We start from the raw sequence: 6147 nt of genomic DNA on the forward strand, positions 1-6147 counted from the left end.
CGCATGAGTGGCTTGTGATGGTCTCTGAACTTCTGTGGCGCGGACCGCGTGAACTTGTAGCGCGGCCGCATTGGTTGGAACTGAATATGCCACTCTCCGAACTTCAGTGGTGTGGACCGCGTGAACTTGTAGCGCGGCCGCATTGGTTGGAACTGAAGATGCCACTCTCTGAACTTCAGTGGTGCTGCCGCATGACATGATGGTGCGGTCCGCACCAAGTTCTGAATATCCATGCTTTCATGATCTTTGACACTTGAGCAGGTTTCACTCCGTTTCGAGCCGATTTTTGACTTTCGTCACCTTGTTGCTCAAACCTGCGATCAAGCGCAACTTATAAGCATTCTGGGTATATTTTATGGCAAATCATACATAAAGCATAGGCAAGTATGGGCATAAAACGTGTCAAAATCACAGTTATCAACTCCCCCAAACTTAAACCTTTGCTTGTCCTCAAGCAAGTAAAACAAGACCCACCCCTCAAAGGTAAACATCCAAGTAATTCCAGCTTATCCTAAGGAAGCCTCATCACGCATCAATTGGGACTAACAATTGCCCTCAATACGAATGCATCATTAACACATTTTTAATCTTTTAAGAACTATGGTTCAAATGTGACACGAGAGCATCAAGGGTTGACTCATTTCATCAAGGCGCTTTTCTCAAATACCTTGGTCTTTGTGGGACCCCAAACTCACACATCCTCAACTCTCCCTAAGCGAACCTCACTTTGTAGAGTATTGACACACAACCCGAGGTTGATGGATTTTTGTTTTCACTCATTTCTCTCACAAATAAGGTCATAAGTCCAGCTTTAGGTACCATATGCTTGCCCCTCATGTAAGTATCCACTAATGTAGGTTTCCCTCGACTCAAGATCATATAGGGCTTTTGAGGAGTCTTTGTGAAGGCTTTTGGGTGAAGGTAGGATAAGTTTTTGTTCATTTAGGTTCAATCTTCCCTTTAGCACTTCTTTTGATTCTTCATGGCATACTTTTCGACTCATTTGAGTGTTTCACTTCTTTCAATTTTTTTCAAGGGGTTAGAGAGACACATTGTCACTCTTTCTTTTGCACTTCAAACCTTTCTTCTTTTTCTACTTTTACACAACCTTTTTCACTTTGTTTTCTTTGAATCCCCTTTTTCGGTTCTTATTCACTTTTGCATCTCTTTTTGTCTTTTTCTCTTTTTCATTGCCTCCCTTTTCTTTTGCTTTTGTGCCTTTTTACCGCATTGAGTCCTTTCTTGCCTCAACCCCCCCAAACTTAGGTTTTTGCCATCGCTTAAGGGAAGATTTGGGTGCCAAGAGAGAGTCTCATTGAGAACGGGTATCGGCTTGTAGCTTTGGTTCATGAAAGAAGAAGGTTAAGGCTCAAAAGGGTTGAACTAGGGATCATTTCATTGGTAGGTTATGGAAATTGTTCAAATTTGGAAGTTCGGATCAAGGAGGGCCTATATTCACTTCTCAAGTCAAGTTTCACCTATGATTTCGCCTCAACAAACATTCAGGGCAAGTTCTAGACCATTGGCTTGGAACTTAGACTCATGATTCAAATTCTCACCACACACACACTCAGGGTTTGCTAAAGACATCGAGTTGAGAGCCCACAACGACCTTAGTTCCAATTCAAGCGCACAATGGCCCCCACACGACCATATGATGATTGTTTGGTCAACACAAGAGTCTCAAGGCCACAATTTTTTTACCATCCTAAACACAACCTTATGTCTTTGACCATGGGATCAAAGGCAAATGTGTTAGGCCCAAGTGAAGCTTGCCTGAGGTCCTCTTAACTACAAAATTTGAAAATCAAAAAAAAAGAAAAATCAAAAACGGACTCAAACCCTTAAGAAGGTTGTCACGCCATCTATCATTGGGAAGAGCCACCCGGTTCGCACAACACACTACCCTTGGAAAGAACCGTGGCATTAAGAAAACCAAGGGCTTATTGAAAACAAAAACCGAAACAAAAGGCTACGAGCCTCACTACTGCTATAAAAAAAATGAATAATTTGAACGAAAATTAGAAAAACCGAATGAATATGTTCAATGGGGAGTAGAATATACAACGGGATGAATATATACATAAGAGTCTAAAAGTAGCCAAAGTTAAAAGTTATATACAGGCCAACTATTTAAAAACCAAAAACAATCCAAAACATAGACTAGCAATGAAATAAATATATACAGTCATCCAATGTCTCAGAATCAAAATGGTAGGGCGCACTCCCACGAATAAAAGCTGGCATTGTCCCCAATGCCAACTACCAAGATAAGCTCAAAACATAGTAAAAGGATATAGAGAGGCTCCTCAAGCCTGGTCCACATACATGGGGTCTCCTGTCGTCCCCTGATCCTCTGTAGTAGCCGGGACCTCAGACTGGTCTCCGACCTGCTGCTCTGAAACTGGTGTGGGATCCTGCTGCTGGACCGGTGGCTCCTCTGGCACCTCACCGGAGGGAGTGCCCTGAATCTCAGCCAACTCAACCACTACTCCCTCAGTGTTGGGCAACTTCCTCTTCTTCCTCATAGGCATGGGTGCCTGCTCCTGCTGTGGCTCAGGTACTGGGACTGCTGCTGGAGGGGCTGGGTCCCCGAATAACAAGTCTAACGGCATCTGATCCGCCATTAGCTTGTCCACATCTGCTCGTAGTACCTTTACTGACTCCTTTGATGCCCTGGACTTCCTCATTTTCTTTTGCTCACGAGTTAATTTCGTCAAGGCTGTGCTGTGTGCCCCAACAGCCTTAGTCAAGGCAGTCTGAGTCTCAAGTATCTTCTTCTGATTGGCCAGGAACATCTGCAGTGTTTCCTCAATAGAGGGAGGAACCTGGACAGTGGCCGGGGCAGACCGGGCCTCAACTGTAGTGGCTAATGTGGACAACTTGGATGTCGCTATGGACATCCAGTTGTTCAAACTGGCTAATGTCATGGCTAGCTGCTGGGCTGTCAATGGGTTGGTCCGGGAAACAGGAACTGTAGGGCCAGCTGAAGAACTAGGGCCTGCAGAAGAGGAGGGTCTATCAACTGGGGCAGACACCGCTGGAATGGAGGGAAGCTCTGTAGAAGGCTTAACCTCAACCGGCTCTTCAGACTGGCCGGTCGGGGCAGAGGTGGATGGCCTGCTTTTCTTGTCCCCCTTTGGGTTGTCTGGACCCTGAATACTGAACCAGGAGAAAGAGGCTATTGGGCGCACTGACACATCATAATGCATTTTCTTCACCTTCAAGTCCCTAAAATACAGTGTCAGAGTGTTTGGGAAAGGGTAGTTCCATGTATTGTCAACCCCCATAGCAGTAATCGCCCTGTACATAATATTTCCCACATTGATAGGGAATCCAGCCATGATGGAAGCAATGAGCACAGCCCGGGGGGGGAGAGGGACGGTCTGGTCATGAGAAGTGGGATCCAACCTATTGCAAACAAAGGTGAGCCACCCTCGCGCCTCAAAGTTCATGTTTTTCCGTAAGATTTTTACCCCTGCCTGTACCCAATCTGGAACAACACCCGGATGTGCCAACAACTCGGCTAACCATGGGCGAACCTCCTCCTTCACTGCCAATTTCTCCAAGTATTGGGTCTCGTCTTCATCCTTGAAACCCAAATAATCATTAAAAGCTTTACCCGAAAATACAACATTCTTGTCCCTCACTTTGGTCACAGTGGAGTTCTTTTTGGTGTAGGCTACGTTGGTGTAGAATTCTTTGACCATGTGTTCATTTGCATTGATCAACCCGTCATTGAAGTGGTCCCACCCGCTTCGAGTGTGAAATTGTTCATGGACTCTGGGTAGAAGTGGCAATAAGTCTTTTGTTATGATACACCTCTCGGGGATGAGATGTCTTTTGGACCACATTTCTCGGAATTTGTGGAAAGCCACTTGACTGACAAAGCGGTCTTCCCACACTTCCGCTTTTCTTGTTCATTCCACACCACCAACCTCAGGAACCCCACTAACCGGAAGCTCCTCAGCACTGTCCGCACTATCCCCAGATTCTGAAGCTGTGGGGGAAGTGGAGTACTTGCCGCTGCCCGCAGCTGAGCCATCAGACGACTCAGATTGTATAGCTTGTGGATTTTGGGCTGGAACTGAGGGGACTTGCCCCGAATCAGCTGATAGGTCTTGAGAAGGAAGGTACTCACTCCCCGATTGCTCCTCGTCTGACACTATTTGCTTTCTTGTCTTTAGTTTTGGTTGGGGAGTGAGTTTCTTTAGCTTAGCTTTCCCTCCCCGGGAGGGTTCTCCTTGACCGGGTTGTTTGGCACCACGTCCTCTGTGTCTCACCATTTTCTGCACACAAATGATTCTAACATTGTTAGTATAGGCAAGTGCAGTGTATTATCATTGTTAGTATAGGCAAGTGCAGTGTATTATCATTATCATTTCAGTTAGTAAAGTAGACTGGAGTCGTGCGGACCGCGCCAATAGGGCATGCGGCCGCATAGGTCTAACTTATGAAGACCAGCTCTCTGAACATTTCCCATGCGGGTCGCACAATCGTGAAACGCGGCCGCGCGGGATCAGCGCGGACCGCATTAACAGGTCATGCAGCCACACTGAACAACTACTCCAATTGGGACCTCTCTGAACCTTGCTGACGCGGGCCGCGCAAACAGAGCATGCGGCCGCGCGGGCATGGAGCGGACCGCACAAACATGGCGTGCGGCCGCACTGGATGCTTAATAACGAGATAGATAGGGTTCACCAAAAATTGCTCAATTCTTTCATGTTTTGGCCTCCTACTATGTCCCTACTCATTTTTAACAAGCCCAGCATTTTAAGGAACAACAAGAACAAAATAAAACTATCCTAATCATGAACAATGAAGAACAAAAGAAAAATGAAGAAGTTATTACTAAGGAAACAAGTAGAAAGTGCAAAGTAATACTAATTAAAACTAAGGTGAGAGATATGTTACCAGGGAAGTGAAGAAATGCTCTTGATGTTAACGCCAAAGAGAGATTCAGGATGAATAGTGAAAATTAGGGCTCAGAGATCGATTTGGCGAAAAGTTCTCAATGAAGCCCTAGAGGTCTATTTATAGACGAAGGCAGTGGGGCCCCGACTTACCCTCCAGCGCGGCCGCGTGAACAAGACCGCGGACCGCACTGGACTTACCTCAAACTACCACGCTTAAGACTTCTGACGCGGGCGCACGAATGTGGACGCGGCCGCATGGTGCAATGCAGACTGCACAAACATGGGATGCGACCGCATGAACCAACTTCAGAGACTTGTAATACTGGCTTTGGCTGGTGCGGACCGCACAAGCAGGGGTGCGGCCGCACTAGCCAACTTCAGAGACTGTGTACTTTTTGCACAGTTGTTTTGCATTGATTCAACACAATTCTTGCAACATCTCACGAACCATTAGCTCAAAAATCCTAATCTACAACAGAAATTAAAAAGACATGGGTTGCCTCCCAAGAAGCGCCTGATTTAACGTCGCGGCACGACGAATGTTACCATCATATCACGTCAAATGAATGAGTGCCACCACATGGCTGTCATCAATCTTCCCCAAGTAATGCTTCACACGATGCCCATTGACTCGGAAAACCTCATCATTTTTGTTCTTGAGATCAATAGCACCAAATGGAGTCACCTCCACAACCTCAAATGGACCACTCCACCTAGACTTGAGCTTTCCCGGGAATAACCTCAACCGGGAGTTGAAGAGAAGAACCATGTCACCCACCTTGAATTCTTTACCCCGAGCATACTTGTCATGAAGGTACTTCATCTTGTCCTTGTATAGCGACGAGCTGGAGTAAGCATGAAATCTAAACTCATCAAGCTCATTCAATTGCTCTACTCGGAGATTTGCTGCAACATCCCATTCCAAGTTCAATTTCCTCTATGCCCACATAGCCTTGTGTTCAAGTTCCACTGGAAGATGGCAAGCTTTACCAAACACCAACCGATACGGAGACATACCAATTGGAGTCTTGTAAGCAGTCCGATAAGCCCAAAGAGCATCATCCAATTTCTTCGACCAATCGGTCCTATTAGCATTCACCGTTTTGGACAGAATACTCTTTATCTCTCGATTTGATACTTCCACTTGTCCACTAGCTTGTGGATGATAGGGAGTGGTCACTTTGTGGTTAACTCCTATACTTAGCAAGCAATGAATCAAAAAGCTTTG

Source organism: Nicotiana attenuata, unplaced genomic scaffold (assembly GCF_001879085.1).
Source record: "Nicotiana attenuata strain UT unplaced genomic scaffold, NIATTr2, whole genome shotgun sequence".
Lineage (NCBI taxonomy): Eukaryota > Viridiplantae > Streptophyta > Magnoliopsida > Solanales > Solanaceae > Nicotiana > Nicotiana attenuata.